The following is an 18808-nucleotide window of genomic DNA, read 5'->3' as shown; positions in this document are numbered from 1 at the left end:
AATACCTGGAAATAACATAAAAAACAGATCCTATAAACTCATGACCTTGGGTGATTCAATGAACAACTTAAAGAAAGAACATAATTGGGACACCTGGGTGGCTCAGTCATTAAGCGTCTGCCTTTGGCTCAGGTCATGATCCCAGGTTCCTGGGATCAAGCCCTGCATCGGGCTCCCTGCTCCGCAGGAAGCCTGCTTCTCCCTCTCCCAGTCCCCCTGCTTGCTCTCTCTCTCTCTCTCTCACTCTCTCTTTCTGTCAAATAAATAAATAAAATCTTAAAAAATAGAAGAAGGAACTTAATTGATAATGATTATGCTTCAGCGATCATTTACCATTTTACTTTCTTGTATTCTAATTATTCTGGGATCTATTTCCCACCTATTAATTACATAGTATCAAATGTTTGTACTTCTACCAACCAAAACACAAATATTAGTACCAACAGCATAAAAATCACTTGTTGGCATATAAATCAATAAGAGATTATAAATTCCTAGTACTTTCAGATTGTATGTCGGATTCAGGAAGGACAGTTGCCAGAAAGCCACACTGCTTGGAACAAATTCTGAATTACTGGCACTGCATATTGCCATATTGATTTATTGATTGAAACAACAATGATAATCTACAAGCTTAAGTGGCATCCGAAATAAGCGAATGATTTTTTGTGCTACTAATTGTGCAAGTAGTTTTTTTTAAATATAAAATTATTACCATGCACTTAATTAACTTTGTAGAAATTATCTTTTAGGGTGCTTATCAAAAAAAAACTAAGGGCTGAAGTGATGCTTTTTTACTGAATTGACTTTTTTTCATGAGGATTCTTTAATCAAACTTAGCCACAATACTATTATCACATATTAAAAAAATTGCTTAGTATTATAAAAATTTTCCAATTGTTTTCTCTCTCTCTTTTTTTCTACATTTAATCTGTTTCCTTAAAATGTGAATAAAAAGAAGGGCCACATTTTATGATTAATTGAAATGTCTTGTAATATGAAGTTCACCACCTCGTCTCTTTAATTTTACCAAATATTTCGTTGAAGGTCCAGGTTCTCTTTTCTATGGTTTCCCACATCCTGGGATTTGTTGATTGCATCCCAACAGTGTCTTTAGTGTCTTTCCCGTATTTCCTGTAATTTGGTAATCCAGAAGATTGATCAGATTCCTTTTAGGTGTTTTTGGCAAGTCTGTTTCCTAGGCGGTGGTGTATATTCCCATCAAGAAGGACATAATGGCTCTGGTTGTCTCTTTGTACTATTATTGGTCATTGATGATTATTGCCTAGATCCTTATTTCATTATAGATTGAAAAATGATGATATTCTAGTTTTCACATTTATCTTCTCTTACCAGATAGAATAGCTCCTTAAAACAGTTCCTAAATCAATTCTGATTAATAAGAATTAGAGGTTATTTAGAAAAAGGAGGAAAAAATCCCAATTGTTTCCTTTTAGGTACAAGCTATTTGGTTCCTTAGCATATTTAAAAGGTGACCAATAAAGTTTTTTTTTAACTGTCATTATGAATTTATGGGTTTAGCATTTTCCATGTATTTCAATATATCAAAATTATTATCCTTAATAATGCTCAAATGATTCCATCTTTGGCTAGTGGGCGTCTCTTCCAATTTGCTCCTGAGTGGTAAAGACATTATCCTTCTAGGCTTTGCTGACCCTTTTACTTCCTGTTATGGTAAGATGGCCAGGCTCATCCTACACACTTCTCAGTCCAAGAAGTAGCCATTTCTTCAAGGAAGCCTAGATTGTTTCAATAGAAAAACACTAATTAAAGATCACAATTAGGGAACTAAAGGAATTCATCCCTATTGGATTGGTCAGTGATTCTGGGTCTTTTCAGTGACAAGAAATAGGAAATATGGGATGCCTGGGTGGCTCAGTGGGTTAAGCATCTGCCTTTGGCTCAGGTCATGATCCCAGGGTCCTAAGATCAAGCCCTGCATCAGGCTCCCTGCTCAGCCTCTCTCCCCCTGCCCCTCCACCCTGCTCACGCACTCTCTCTCTCTCTCAAATAAGTAAATGAAATCTTAAAAAAAAAGAAATCAGAAATATATGTATGAATGTGTGTAATTTTGGTAATAGTAAATATATATTTATATCATCTGTTTCATGTTATTTTTATTTTAAAATATTTTAAAAATTTACTTCTGTTTTATAATGATAAAGCACATTTACATGATTTAAAGTTTAATAAATAAAAAGGATGAATGCAAAGAAATTCAGCTGATATCCTTCTCACCTTCACCCTCATCTCTCCCTCCTCCATCACTAAGCTTTCTAAAATTCTGTGGATTATACCTCTAAAATGACCTGCAACATAGTCTATCTAGTTTTCTCCATATCCTCATGGTCTCTTCAAAGAATGGCTACTTATTCCAGCTATGTAGTCTCACACAAGATGGATTTTTTTCCACAGATTACTCAAACAGCACACTATTGGTAGGTATTTGTGTTATTTCTACTTTAAATTGATTTTTGTGTGTATGTGTGATTATAATAGTGCTACAATAAATGGCTTTGTCCAAATAATTTATTTTGTATTATTGTCATTTAATGACTTGATTTTTATAATATTTTTTTAAAAGATTTTATTTATTTATTTGAGAGAGAATGAGATAGAGAGAGAGAATGAGAGGGGAGAGGGTCAGAGGGAGAAGCAGACTCCCTGCTGAGCAAGGAGCCCGATGCGGGACCCGATCCTGGGACTCCAGGATCATGACCTGAGCCGAAGGCAGTCGCTTAACCAACTGAGCAACCCGGGCGCCCTGATTTTTATAATAATTTTTTAAGGTAGGTAATTACCTCATTTAATAAAGAAAGATAACTATTGGCCAGAAAACAAAGTGCTAAGAATTGACTGACCAATTGATAGCTTGACTGATCTAGTCAAATAATTGTAACACATCCTGGTAAAAAAAAATTAGGACAGAAAGAAAGCAAGATCTCTCCACATTTAATTTGCCTGAAGGTCATATCTCCAATCAGTGGCAAAGCCTGTGGTAACTCAGACCACCCTCAGCACGGTGTCTATCAGAAGTCTTCCCTGCTCAGACTCGTCTCTAGTTCTCTCAAACCATGCCTCTACTTTCATTGCGTTCATCTATTTTTTTTCCTTTTTTAAACACTTGCCCTTTCTCTTTTCTGTCAATTGTTGTCTATAATACATCATTTAAGAGAAAAATTAATGTTTAATAATTTTAGTACTTGAGCTATTAGAGTGAAGTATCAATTTCACATTACTCAAGTAACCTGGCACACATTAAATGTACTAAATAGTCTTCCAGGCACTTCCCCATAGTGATGGGAAAAATGAAATCTCTTTAACTCTTTAAAACTCTACCCTCTGCCACCCCACCCCATTCACCTGGCCTAACTAGATATTCTATCTCCCTTGCACGGACTGCCTAATTCAGTTTCCTCAGAAAACCACTGCACTTGTTTGCACATGTTTGATAGGGACATGTGGCTTCCCAACTTGTCTCAGAGAGTTTTTATTTGTCCCCATTTCATAACATTTTAAATTATTTAAAGTGTAACATTTGTATTGTAACACATTTATCACCATTCCTCTCCAGGATTGCCTCTGAATTGACAGTTCATTTTTCAGGGAGAGTGAAGGTGACTTTTAAGCCAGATTCAAGGATCTGATTTTCATACTGCAAGAAGGCTTGCGTGGAAATGTGTGACATAGCTATGAATCTGTGAGTCCTGACTTCTCCTCAGTCAAAAAAGCAACTCATTTCTAGAGAATCACTGAAGCCAGGATCTGTTTCCAATTTAGCCTTTTTTTTCTATAGACGTTTAATGTCGTTTAATACTGGTGTTTTGTTGTTTTTCTCTTTTCAGTATACGATCATTTATACATAATTTGTACTCTTATGTGAATCGTAAGGAGACAGAGAATTGTAAGGTAGAAAAAGTTTGAGAGAAATGCTTTACTTCCCCATATCTGTCTCCCTGCATTACACACCTGCTCGCTTTCCCTTTCTGCTCCCAAAGATGCTCATGCCTCTTCCCCTGTTTCCTTACCAGGACCAGCATCCCTTGTGTGCTTCCTCCATTGCTATACTCAAATTGGCAGAGAGATAAGGAACACAAATTTGCCATCAAATCAAGAATAAGTTTACTTGTTTCAATATTTCATGCATAATACAGACATAATCTTTTTTATAGTCAAATTGCTTGTTATTAGAAAAAGTGGAATGAAATCTTTCAATTTTGACTGTATGCAGTTACTATTAGCTGGGACATTTTTCAAAATACCAAGGAAGCCAGGCAAACCAATTAAATCACGATCTCTGAGGGTGAGATCCAGGCATCAGTAGTTTGTAAAGCTCTTCAGGTCGAACCAACAAGAGAACCGCTCACCAGATGCCCACTCTGAGGTTCATACAATCACAGTTGAAAAACCAAGGTAAATAAGGAAGGTTGTCATGACTCTGAGGAGAAAAAGGTGTGTGAATCAATGTTATCCATTCTATAAAACAACATTCATCGAAAACCTCCATTGACTAATCTTCTATTTATACTTAAAAATAGCTATGGTAAAATACTATTTTGAAGAGTAAAATATAAAATATCTCTATGTTGTGATTTAAAAAAAAGAGTTAAGTGCTAATATTTAAACTACATCTTCAAGATACAAAATACAAACTTTAGGAATAATATGCAGCTTACTCAAGGAACTTGACTAGTATAACATTTATAATAGTTATCCTCCAAATCCATTTATAACCAGATATCCCATTTTATAAAGTTTTGCTTTAATCCACATACAAACGTCTTTTTTTTCATACAAACATCTTTAAAGGAAATTGCCCATATGCCATACAATGCACGGTTGACTTATTTTACATTTGCTTAACAGCCTTATTCCATGATTTAAGGGGACTTTTGTAAGGGCAAAACAGTCAAACAATATCTTAATAACATGATAGTTTTAAAAGGGCACTCAAAGGCAAAATGTGAATATGACATTTCAACACTGATTAGCAACATGAGTATAATGTAGATATTCCATGTAAAAACGAAATTCAGCACATCAATTTTGTTAGTGGAGTACACAGATTTTTCCCAAGTAAATGTTAATATTTTGTTTTTTATAAGGAAAGTGATTTTTTCACACATAAAGAAAAGGTAACATTTGTTTATATTTGTATATGTGCTAGAGTTTGAAAATTTGGTTACTTCAATTCTCATTATGAAACTTTTAAAATTTGTATATTTTTAATTTGTGAGAGGTGATACCAGCTGCTTCATTATGCATTGTATCTGCTCAGGGATTTAACTCATGTGCCTAGGAGCATATGCTTTTTCGAAAACATTTTAGTAAACATTTGGATGTTGTCATACTTATAACTCTGGAGAGAAAGTGCACTCTATTATTTTAATTATATTTTAGTATGTGGCTGTATGTCATTATATTTCCTTTAAGAGCTATGCTGATATATGACAATTATAAAAGTAAATTATAAAAATATATGTGTATACACACATATCTATATGTGTAAGTTTACACTCATATTAAAATCCTTTACGAAAATATGGTATTTTTGCTATTACGGTGACACCTGATTCTTTTCTCCTTTAGCACAAAAATTTAACCAACTACTGAAATTGACCTAATTGATATACCTTGGCCTACTGATATACATTTGTTTTATTTGCGTTACAATAAGAAAATGATACCTGAAATTCACTAACATGATTCACAAAGATAAGGTATAATTTGTTGCTTTTGAATTTTGAATTAATTTTGAATTAATTCATGCCTGTATTCCATTATTCTTAACAATATTCCATACTATAGACTTCTGTAATACCTAAAATAGAATATAAGTAGTTGGCATGTGTTCAGTTTCTCTAAAGTTCACATTTTCTGTAATGCATTAACAAATAGAAATATGACTAAAATCTCATCGATGTTATGGACATAAGCAAGCATGACAACTAAGGCTTGGTTAACCACACAGCCCAAGACCATGAGGGGAGAGAATCTATATACAGAACCTCTTACTGGAGCATCGCAAATTCCCGGAGTCTCATCCAGAGCACGAAGATCCAGTGCAGTGGGCAGAACATCAGTCGGCCTGGCAGTGGCCCACAAACTGCCATTGTATGAGCACTTGGCAGCATCACATGAGATCGTTAGTACTTTCATGGGTAGGTGGTGCAAACAATGAGGATTCCAGGGAAGATTCCCGAAGGAATGTCAGTGTCACAGAATTTTACCAGCTGATAAAAAGGCAACAACCAAAAAAGTTTGGAGCAAGAATGAGTAATATGGATTTGGAATGGCACGAGAATAAAACTAAGAAGCATCCGAAGGTCAGCTTCAGAATTGGAGCAGTAAGTGTAGAGGACACATCAGGTATAAAAAAGTTTAGTCAGAGCCAGGGACCAGGGTCGGACTCAAGAGAGCATCAGTTATTGGTGGACACCAACATTCATACATCCATCCTGACTCAGGACAAGATTGGTTCCAAGATACACTGGGGCAGAGCTCTGGGGGGGAACAAGGACAGAGATCAAATGGTGGGGATGCGGAACAAGAGAAATACAAAAGTTGTGAACCAAACAACATTTCATATGGGTACCAGAATTCAATAAACAAATAACATAAATTTCATTCCCATAGATGCAAGTTTTAAAACAATCTGCAACCAGGCTTCTACAGAATAGAGTCAGGATTTGAGTCTACAGCCTTACTGTGAGAGCCTATGTGGACTCTGTAAGTACCAGAGATTTATGCTAGACCCCTAGCATACAGAAATAACTTCAAGTATTTTATTCTAAGCTGTGAAGAAATTCTAGGTGCATGAAGTTTCTTTGTAGAGTTTTATCACTTATATCAAGACAAGACAGAAGGAATTCAGATACTCACTTTTATTTTGTCTAAGCAGCCTGGGGGCAATGCATTTTCTTCAGATTCCACTATATATTACCTATCCCCCAAACATGACTGATTCATAACAAACAGTAAGCATTAGAATTCCTAAAGTGAGGGTTTTTTTCTCCATTCACATGATGGTGAGTTTGAATTATATCACACCCTAAACATTTATTTTCTCCTGTGTTTTACTTGAGAAAATGGGTATTTTGGAGACAATATAAAATGGTATGTCATGTTAGGTAACTTAAATTTATAATAATAAATTTATAATCTTAAAGGAAATGTCTTCATTTCTAAGGCCAAATTAAATATATATACAGAGAGAGATGAAATTGTATGTTTTGACTTATGAAATTCAAAGGGAAAAGCAGTATAATCAGGATCAATAAGATGGTTTCCCATTTCTAAGACAATATAAACCTCAATAAAAGCAAAATTTTTTAGTGATATCACGAATATTATGATTATTCCTAATTGTAGTCACTGGAATAAAGTTTTACTTGTTGCAGAAAGACCGCCTTGTAAACTTTCTCTCTCACAAGTTAATTTTTTAATAAAATTACAAATAAAGCTTCACAGCTTTCACCACATAACATAGCTTCGCTCGCTTTTAACAGCCTTATCATTCTTTTGTTGTTTCAAACAAAGGAGCCTTATTCCATTTGAGCCAGATTGTTTTAATGCTTCTTCTTCAAAATTAAGTTTTATCTTTAAGAGAAAGTGCAGGTTTTATATCACTTATTTAGTAACAAGGAAGGAGATTTTCTTTTAACCTCTTTGTAGTCTACATGTCAATAAATGACAGATTTCTGCTATTTAAGCTAGAAAAAAAAAGTCATACATTATCACCTCGATCTGGCCCAACATAAACTTGTTAATAACTGCAGTTTACGAATATTTATCATGAGACAAGTGGTTAAAGAGACAGTACAGTTTTAATTTTCAGGTAGCATTCTTGATAATTATGCGACTTAACACTGATTAATCAGATTGACTGAGGCTTTAAAAAGATGAGCAGGCCTGATTTTGTCATGTCTTTTGTGAATCTTTCCCTCCTTGCATTTCAAGACACTCTGTTTAATCTCTACTGAAAATTCCTCAAAACCCTTCTGGAGACAGAGTTTTAGTCTTGACCACAGCTTCTGCAGGATGCAAAATTGGAGCTGGGATCAGTGAGAGCAGTTGACACAACTGTTGTTAACTAATCACAGTTCCTTAACTGAAAATATTGGATCAAACATAGGCCTTTGAAATACGATACAGTCTTGAAAGATGTGACATGCTGTTATGAAGTGAAATAAAATTCCACATTCCAGAACCTCAGCTCCTTCCAGGTGTTTCTTTGGGTCCTTAGCCATTTCTCTGCTCCTTCACTCTCCATTCCTAATGCTTTCCTGTGTGATCTATTTTCCTGAGAAAACTTTCCAGGGAGCTCAAAGCCTGAGAACTCTTAAGTTCAGATGAATGATAATGAGCATTGTCAAAGAGGCAGTAAAATTGAGTCCTTGGTTCTGGCTGCTGAGCCCAGAGCCACAGGAGTTAATTGTGTGAATGGTAATGAGACCAGGGAGGCAGCAGATGCTCGCGTGCCTTTACAATCCAAATCCCACCAACAAATTCCTCCCACAGAAACTTTGAGGGACATCTTGGCACCCTGGAGATGGAGATAGACCCAGCCATAGCCACATGCCACCTGCTAGACCTATTGTTAAAAAAAAAAATAATAAAGGCCCATTACAATAACAAAGTTGTTTGCTGTCTTTTGCAATGACTTTGTGGCACTGGTTTTACCATGCTGGAGGGGTGGAAGGAAAAGGAACATCTGATTCTTTATAGGGAAACATTTGCACCCCAAACAGTTTAACGACTCACATGGAAAGACTGATGGTCAGTATATGATACATATTCTTCTGATAAACCCTGCCTACCTTTTCCTCCTGCAACCCCCCCTAGGCGATTAATTCTGCAGCAGATTTACAAGGCCACTTGGTTTTTGATGACATTAAGAAAAGGAGCCATTTTTGTCCCTACAGAAAAATCAAAAGAGAAAAAGGTTAGGAAGTAGCATTTTTATAAATATTCATTTCTTAATAAAAATAAAAACACTTGACCTTTTGAATAGCCTTAGCCAACATGTTCTGTTTTTTATTGAGTTAGCGCGGTCGTTCACCAGTCATTGAGTAATTTTGTTGTTGTTGTTAGATATCTAAGACAAGGAAGGCCAGCATGCCCTGTCTTAGGAAAATAAACGATCAGAATGGAGGCAAGCAAAATTAGAAGGGCCTCTCACATCCTGGGCTTTTAGGTTTGTGTGGCAGTATTTTCCATATGGCCGTTTAGAATTCTCCATGAGGACAGCAGAACAGCATAAAACAGTAAGAAACTCTATTATGCATTAGTTGCTTTCATTTTTGAAGATATATATACCTATACTATTGGTATTATATTCCTTCTAGGAAAAAGTGGATTTATTTCCAGTAGTGGGACATAGGGTTTGTTTCAATTGAGACTGCAGATCTGGTAGATTTGTCACGTTTATACTGCCGGAAGAGAGGGGCTCAATATCTCTGTGGAGGTTCAACAAAAGCTGCTTAGGTTCTCACTTTTTGTTCAGCTGGTTGACCCTCATTACTATAAAAGCAGTTAGGCTGGAATGTCTGCATTCATTGTGGATAAACTTTGTTGATCTTGCATTAACAATACAGATTTTAGATTGAAATATTTGCATGCTCTGTACATTTGTATCATTATTATCAGTTCAGGTTTTAGCTCTATAAACTCTATGGTGCTGAACTATTCTGTCTGTAAAAACCCAAGGTTCTATAGTAAATAAAAAAAAAAAAAACTGTGTTCTTTTCATAACAATAAAATATGTGCTTCTGACTTACTGAGAAGTAGGATATGGAAGCATGTGGGAGCAATATGTAAATGCCAAGCAAGCTGTTTATACTGGGATATGCTCCTGCATAATAATCATAATCCAATTCTAGCAGAAACCTCTTGAATTTAAAACATTGTAGAGTTACAGCAAAACAGAAAGAACCACAGCAAGTGTTGTAGTTGCTGATTATTTGTGAAAAAGCTCAAATATGTTTACTTTTTTGTACATCAAGGATTTCTATAAGTTTAACACTATCCAGAAAAATCACTTTCAAACAACTTCATTGTGTTTTGGATGGATAAATATGGGGGGAGATGAGATTTGCTTTTCTATATTCCTATTACTGGAAGAATCCATTAAAAAGAAATGTACAGCCATTTTGTCTAAGAAAGTTTGTAGTGGAGGTCATGAAGAAAGTGAATATTATTTTATTATTTCCTTAAGTTAATGTTAGAAATTCAGAAATCTGATGTATAGAATTGATGTGCAGACCATATACGCTTCTTAAAATTTAAAGAAAGATTTTTTTATTGTTGTTTATTTGGATGGTTAAATTCAATGCTTTTGGCTGAGCAACACAAAGCACATTTGCTTGCCTTAAATTATGTTATTTTCTTTGCCAGGAATGTTAGTGTCTTTCATTTAGCCTCACAACAGAAAGCAGAGTTTCTAGAAAAGTTTGTCAAAATAAAAAATATACTCTTGAGTACTCAATGTAAGCAGGATACCCAGGTGCACCTTTTATGTCTTCCTCCCAAATTTAGGATTCATTACTTTATACCAAAAAAAAAAAAAAGAAAGAAATTTGTGGAGACTTATCGCTAGGAAGACTGGTGATTGTATGAACAATGATGCAACATCAAAGAGCTGTTGAGTGGGAAGTGGGTTTCTTTGATCTCAGTTCAGGATCTCTTGTACTGCATTATGCTACTCCCTTGTGTCAGTCCCCTGGTTAGCTTTTGCTCAAACACTGGAATGTTTCTGACTACAACATATGTGATTCTGAATGTCTACTTTCCTTTTCTCAGTTTCCCAGACTTTCTATTTATACCTTTTAATCTACAGATAATTCAATTGTGTTTCCTTCTAACCGAGCCTGGTCTTAAAGAAATATCACCTGGTAGGTGAAAATGCCCTAAGGGATCTGAAATTTTTAGAGTCAGAAAAATATCACTTCTGCCTTTGCTTCCTCTGTTTTCCCCAGCCCCACCTAAGAATCGCTTCAATTAATCTTGTAGCATTGATCATTTTTAAGGATAATATCCAAAGGACAAAGCAGTGATCATTTTTGTTGTTGTTGCATGGGTGAAAATATTTTTCCATGAGGCAACTCACCTTGATGTGTACTGATACCTTTTCCATAGTTTTGAAAAAAGAAAGAATTCTAAAATGGGACAGCCTTTCTCTTTTAATACCTAAAAAGTAGTTATTACTGTACAGGAAGATTTTGGAGGCAGATATAGATATATAACTCAATATCAACTATATTTTAGCTTTGGGAAAATTTACTTAAACTTGTGAGTCTTGATTTCTTTATCATAAAATTGTTCTAGGATTGCTGTGGCAGAAAATACTTCCTCTGCTTTCCACTCAGTATCCACTCTCCACTGTACTTTGTTAACTGAACCCCAATATTTTAGCATTTTGTGTGAAGGAACTATTCCTATAACCCAGGCCTAAAGCTTTATTAATTTAGGCCAATCACAGCAATTCCACTCTCCTTGCTGGAGGTTAAAGAATGGTCATGTGATACAAATCTGACCAATGAGCATTAAAAGGGTATCAGTGGAAGGTTCCTAGAACATATTTATTTTTGTCTTCTTCTTCCTTTTTTTTAATTTGAGTATCGTTGACACACAATGGTACATTAGTTTCAGGTGTACAACTTAATGATTTGACAAGTTTGTACATTATGCTGTGCTCACCGCAAGTGGGGCTGCTGTCTGTCACCATAGAAGCTGTTACAGTATCATTGACTGTAGTCCTTATGCTGTGCCTTTTACTCCCGTGACTTACTCATTCCATTACTGGAAGCTTTATCTCCCCCTCCCCTTCACCCATTTTGTCCACCCTCCCACTCACCTCCCTCCACTGTGCCAAACCATCAGTCTGTTCTCTGTATTTATAGGTCCAATTCTGCTTTTTGCTTGTTTATTCTTTTTTTCTTTCTTTTCTTTTTTTAAGATTCCACTTTAGAGTGGAATCCTATGGTATTTATCTTTCTCAGTCTGACTTATTTCACTTAACATAATACCTTCTAGGTCTATCCTTTTTTTCTTGATGAAACAAGATCTATGAAGGAAATACTGCCTTTTTGTAACTCTATTCAGCTGAGTGGAGAGACAGTTCCTAGAATTGTAACAACCATCGTGGGAAGGTGAAGGAACCCATGTGAGGAGGATAAGGCAGCACATTGGAAAAAGAGCAGAAGGATGCGAGAAACCAGGTTCATGATGGCATTACTGAGCTGCTTAATTGTTCTGTGTCAGAAATGTCCTATCTTTGTGGATTTGTGTTTTGGGGTGATAAACTCCTTGTTGACACTTTAGGTGCTAGTAAACTTGTATCGCATATGTTTCAATTACAAACATTTCATTGTTGAGATGATAGTATAGTATAGCTAGGCATCTATGTTCTAAATCTATAAATCAAGTGTTTCCTTCATTTTGTAAAATTTTAATTATTCTTGATAAAAGTTGCTATTTGAGAGAATACCTGGAAACTTTCTTTTTCCTAGTAAAATTAAGCATCCCACAATGTGATAAATATTGCTCCTCATACACTACAAATCCTCACTGAAAGTGGCTCAGGTGGTGGATAGTAACCGGAAACCTAAATAATTTCCCACAACTTCTATGTAAATAAACAACTGGACACCAAAGTCACACTTAACCTAGCTGAATTTACTAACAGTACATTTTTGTACATAATTGAAGCTAATATTCAATAGACATTTATTTAGGCTAAATATACTATACTAAAGCCTCCTTTCAAAAAGTTTTAATCTAATCTATATATCCAAAATGGCATTCATTTGATTTGCATCACTTAAATGGATGCTTATATTTCTAAGTCATATTAGTTCTCCTTTACCCTTTCAGAAATTTCGTCTTAAGAGTAGACACTAGTCTATGGATAGTGGGATGCTCCTAGTTGAAAAACAAGTTGGATATATTTGATATTTATTGGAGGCATCCAGAAGTACTGTACATGAAATGGAAGCACTGGAAAGAAACTTTTTGTCACGCTTCAATTTCTTTTCTTAATCCTGAGCTAGAAATACTTAAGGATAAATAAATGGGTGTGTCAAGATTTGTTTTCCCACACCACTGAAGGGTGAAGGAATACTGGCATGAAGAAAATGTAATGTAAACTTGTCATTCATATGTACTTGCTCGATGCAAAAACACACAACCTGTGATGCCTAAGCATACACACACACACACACACACACACACACACACACACACACATATATACACAAAAAAATGCACATGTATGTAATGGCATTGGAAATATTTTTGCCTTCAGGAATAACTCTTCAAAAAGAACTAGATCTCTTTTTCTGAGTATTTCCTGCCTAAATGGTTGAGGACAGGGTGATAAGTGATATAAAACACTGGATCCAGAGGAAAGCTTCATTTCCCTTCTCTATGAATTTAGCCAGATAAAGAAGTTTTCTTATATCACTTCCACTCATGTTCTTGAATAACTGGTATTTAAACCTGGCCTTTTCTGTGGTAATCTTCACCGTACGCTAATTGCTCAAACTCTCTGGAGCAGCAAAACCTCGCAGCACATAGGATGGGAGTACCATCTTGTACCTCAGGATTTCTACCACTTGAGACAATAAATTACTCTTTGTAACAATGTGTGTCAAACTTTAATGTGCATAGGAATCAGCAGAGGATCTTACAAATATGCAGAATCTGGTTGAGTAGGTCTGGGGTGCTGTCTGAGATTCTGCATTTCTTTTTTCTTTTTTTTTTTTTTAAAGATTTTATTTATTTATTTGACAGAGAGAGACACAGTGAGAGGGAACACAGGCAGGGGGAGTGGGAGAGGCAGGCTTACTGCGGAGCAGGGAGCCCGATGTGGGGCTCAATCCCAGGACTCTGAGATCATGACCTGAGCCAAAGGCAGACGCTTAACGACTGAGCCACCCAGGCACCCCTGAGATTCTGCATTTCTAACAAACTTCGGGATAACGCCCATGCTGCAGCTCCATGGACCCTACAGTGTGTGGCAATGCTTTCCACTAGGAACTGAGACTCAGCTCACTTAAGGGCTTAACCCACCTCCCTGCGAAGTCCCTCACATCAGCAGCAGATTTTGGAACACAATTTATAGGCTTAGTTTTCTGCCTCAGGATTCTGCCCTGAGGAGAAGGAATTTAAGAGACTGTAACAGCTCACATGGTTAATTCTGAAATCAACCTTGCTGCCATCTTGTTTAACTTTGTGATCTGGTCTTGGATTTTGACTTGGCTCCTAGTATGTGCCCATTTTCAGAACACTGGCTCTTGGGTGCCTGTCTTATTCTCTCATTTTAATCTCTAATTCTGTAACCTGTCTGGCTGGGAAGGCCTGACGTCTGAAGACAAGCAGTAGCTCACCTATGTGAGCTCATGTCCAGACTTAGTTGATGACCTGTGGCCAGGCCCTAAGTCACTTGCTGGAACTTGGCATGCTGCCTTTGGCAGGACGTCCCAAGTACTGATTGCCTACTCAGACAAAACTGACCTAGCATCTGTCACTGCATTTCATGGACTCCAACTCTCCCTGGCCCTCAGCTGATGGCCCGCTCTTGGCACTTGCAGGGCTATGCCTCCAGGTGTGTGACCCTCCTGTGGGCATTTAATCCATTCAGTTTTGATCAAAATTCTATGAAGTCTATTTCTATTCTACAAGTCTAATGTGAGTTTAGGGTCCATTCTCATTTCCCAACCCTTGATCTTATGTTGATAACTTTGTTCCAATAAAGAGGTCATATTGTTCAGTGATTTTTTTATTAGTATAATATGAACAGATTAGTAAATGGAATACAAGGAAAACAACATAAAGAGATGTAATATGATTGATAGAAGGTCTAATGGTGCTTTCTAAATGAAAATCTTATTTGATAAGTTTTATCTTTCCTTGTCATTGCCAAGATATCATATCAAATTATATTCTTTTGCCTTCCCAGTATAGTGCGATATGATTTAAAAAAAAACAAACAAACAAGTGTTCATTTCAAACTATGTGAGAACAGGCAAATACTAGATGTGTATCCTGCCAAATAAAGGAGATAATTAAGCACCTGATAGCATTCTTTCAACCGTATTATTAGATATATTTCTATAGTCAAGTTCTGGAGGTACGCTTCGGTATATTCGATAGATCTTTCAGAATTTTCTTCAGTGAGCCAGCAAGTTTTCAAAAACTATTAGTTTTGTTGATTATGTTTCAAAGGTGACATTCATAAATCAAAAATGGAGAGAGCTTCACCTTTCCAGCATAAAATTATATAAGCATCTAAACCAAGTTTAAAAGCAACAAGGACTGTGAATATAATCCACTTTTTTTTCCTTCAGTGCATGTTAGGAAGAAAACAGGCCCACATAGTCTAAGAAAAAGAAACTCATCTTTGTTGTATATTTACTCTTGGTCAGCCTCTGTGGGAAGCTCTGATTATTTAATTCTTACAAGAATTTTTTATGGCATATTATCATTATTATTCCCAGAGGTTTAGACAGACTGAGGGAAGTTAAATAATTTGTTCAGGATTATACAGCTACCAATTGGTAGTACCTGCATTCACACATATATTGGGCTCATATAAAAGTCAAACTCTTTATCCCAAACAGTTCCAAATTACTGGGATTCCTTAACTCTACTAATTTTTGTCTGGTAAAACTTTGGGTCTTATCTAATTTCCTAAGATACACAGTAGAGTAATTTTTTAGGCTTGTTAAGGACATGTGGTATCAAACAGGACCAGGAATTTCTCCTACAAAGCATTTCACAATAAATGCTATGAGGAAAGATTATAATGTTATCTCAATCTACAAGAAGATTGTTGAGATTCCTATTATTCTTTTGATGATGGAAAAGATATGATATGGTCATACAGAAGTGAATATTTATCCACCTACTTAGTCTTTTTTTGCATTTCATATGCTCTAATACCATACAAATAACTTAAGAATTTTTTTAAGAAATCCATATCTGCTTATAAGAAATTTTAGTGACTTTAATTTTCTATTTCAGTATCAAAAAAGACGCTATTCATGTAATGGAAAGACATTTGAGCTCTGTAGTTGAAACTTAACATTCCCGTTCCTCTTCAGTAAGAAGGAAAACATTAAAGATTTAGAATTACCAAGCTTCATTTTCTTTAAAACAAAAGTAATCAAAATAAATGGCATAATAAAACTATTATTAGAGGTGACAGGATGTATTGCAAATGTCAACGAGTATCTTTTCTCTAGTTTAGCAATTTTCAACCAACTTAGGCTAAAGCAGTAAAAGGAGCTTTGTGGATAAAATACACACTACAGGATGGAAATAGCCAAGATTCTCTTCCAGGTGGCTAGGAGCATGTTGCTCTCCTGCATAACATCACTCAGAATGAATGCCTCAAGAGGTGCAGCCATCTCTTTCTTTGTCAACAAAAGCTGCCCTACGAAAGGGAGATAGACTTTAAGGAGCATTCAATCCTCCTTCACTGGGTAGCTGAAAGTAATTTTAGAGGGTCTAAACTTCTTCATGACTACTTATTCATGACTTTGTAAAATTCTAGAAGACAGAGCAAGTTCAATCAAATCACCATTAGATGACAATTAACAGACGTTTATCAGTTATTCTCCCCTAATACAAATCATTTCACACATGGCATATGATATGAGAGAGGGTTTTTGTTTGTTTGTTTTGGTGTTTTCTTTGCAGGACTACCAAATAAGGACATTTTGAATTGCTGGAGCTAATCGAAAGTGCAAAGGAAAGACTTATTTTCTACTTTGTACTTTCTGAAAACAAGTTTAAAAAACAGAGTAGTGCACACTAAGGAGAAATCAAAAGCCCAATACTATCAAGTAGGTACATATAATTTCTCAGGGAGGGACTGACAAGCTGAACATGAAATGGTATTTGATAAGGATGATATCACAAGTGAAAACAAGCCATTCTCCATTAAAGAATTCCAAATTATTTAAAGACTTATTCACAGGAACACATTCTTTATGAGTATATATTAATTTACAGCTCTTCTAAATATCAGTAAGGTAGTCTGAAACTATTTTGACAATGATTCAGTCTGTTCAAACTCATGTCAGAAGTAAAAGAAAGATTTTTAAATTTATTTTTTCTTTTTAAGCATTAGAGAAAAATGTCCTCTACGTTAAAGTAATCAAGTCCATTGCTCTTAGAGATTTTGGGGGTAGACTTATCAAATCCACAAGGAAGACTCGCCTAGAACTTGTGGAATTAGATTACCTTTGAATTCTCACCCCAACTTTGAATAGTCACTAATTCCTTTCTTTGCTCTTTTGGTGTTTGCAAAGGGGTTCGCTAAAGCCTGAATTGATATAATTATTGGCTCAGATTGTTAGAGATCTAGGCCAGATGGCTATGGATTTCTAAAGTCCCTGTTGCTTGTGGTAGTTTCCCTAGTTTGCCTATAGGGTTTGGGGATCAGCAATTTGAAAGGTCTACAACCTTGTAAAACAGTATTATTCAGGGGGGCAGAATGTTCATCAGCGTGACCCAGTGCTAAATACATTCATTATAGGCATTTCTATTCTGCACAATTTGCCACACAGCGCTGGTTTCTGGGGCGGGGGGGGGGGGGGGGGAAGACAATGGCTTATAAAATGCTTTTGAATGTCTAAAAAGAAGGAGAGTTCACGCTGAGACTACTCTGCTTTCTTTCTTGGAAGGAACCTTCTTTAGTGACTTTAGCTGAGCTCTGCTGAGAGTAAGCAAAGTGGAAAAATCAGAAAATTACCTTTTTTATATGTTTCCGGGGGGGGCAAAATAGAGAGTGGGAGAAAATAAATGGAAAATAGTGACAGTGAGATTATGTGAAACAGCAAATCTGCAAGTGGATGAAGACAGCTGAGGAATAATGCAAGAGGTACCAAAAAAAAAAAAAAAAAGGCAGCAATAGAGCCATGATGATAAACTTAAAAGGAATTGCAGAGCAGAAAGAACATCATAAATAATCATATTTTCAAATAAGAATACCATATCAGTTTCTGTGACCTGGATAGGGCACAAGCCTCCCATGATATTTCCTAGCATTTTGATGCACACAAAATGCAATTTTCAGCTCAGGCATTTTATTCTTCAATGTAAACAAGCTTTGGGTTCTTAAAATACATATCTGAAAAGTGCTTTCATAAATAATACATATGTTATAAAAATTTGACTTGTAAACTCTTGAGTCCATGTCCCCCCAGTATTCGTTGTGAAGACTCACCATGTATAGATAATACCTTTTGGTAGAAACTGGCACGCTAAAGCATGAAACATCTTTTACTCAAGGTAAACAGGATTTTTTGAAGGATAAGACAAAGAAATATCATAGCCAATTTTGCCCCAACTCAAAGAAAGAAGGGCTATATGGCAGAATTATATTGGTAATTAGTTTCACATCCTAAGGTGCTCCTTTAAATCTTGCTAATTAAGAGAAATCAAGAGTGGAAAATAGCCCTTTTCTTATCTTCAAAGAATAAAGATGAAAGAAAAGCAGAAAATGAAACCTCCTTACTTGTTCTGTTCTTTCAAACAGGGCTCCAAGAAAATCTGCTTGTGCTCACAGGAGAAAGACCCAAGTATTTACAGAGGGGGAGGGGAAGGAAGCGGTCTGAGAAGCATAATTAGAAGCAAGTTTTCAAATGTTATTAAATTCCTTCACCAACAAAATGCACTTAGAGGTGTTTTAAGTTAAACCAGTACTTAAAGACTATGAAAAGCAAGATGATTGCATGTTTGTGGAAGAAGAAAGGGCAATTAAGAAAACCAGAACAATTTA

At 35.9% G+C, this 18808-nt stretch overlaps 1 long non-coding RNA gene across 1 annotated transcript; it reads left to right on the top strand.

The window, feature by feature from the left end:
• Positions 1 to 6098: 6098 nt before the first annotated feature.
• Positions 6099 to 18647, top strand: LOC141372507 (uncharacterized). Its single transcript, XR_012377775.1, has 3 exons — positions 6099 to 6182; positions 6658 to 6750; positions 18566 to 18647. It is a non-coding gene; the product is annotated as an uncharacterized lncRNA (long non-coding RNA).
• Positions 18648 to 18808: the final 161 nt, after the last annotated feature.

Source organism: Callorhinus ursinus, unplaced genomic scaffold, assembly GCF_003265705.2.
Source record: "Callorhinus ursinus isolate GAN/ISIS: 27379988/994484 unplaced genomic scaffold, GSC_fseal_2.0 scaffold4, whole genome shotgun sequence".
Classification (NCBI taxonomy): Eukaryota; Metazoa; Chordata; class Mammalia; order Carnivora; family Otariidae; genus Callorhinus; species Callorhinus ursinus.
This window is presented reverse-complemented; position numbering and strand designations above follow the sequence as displayed.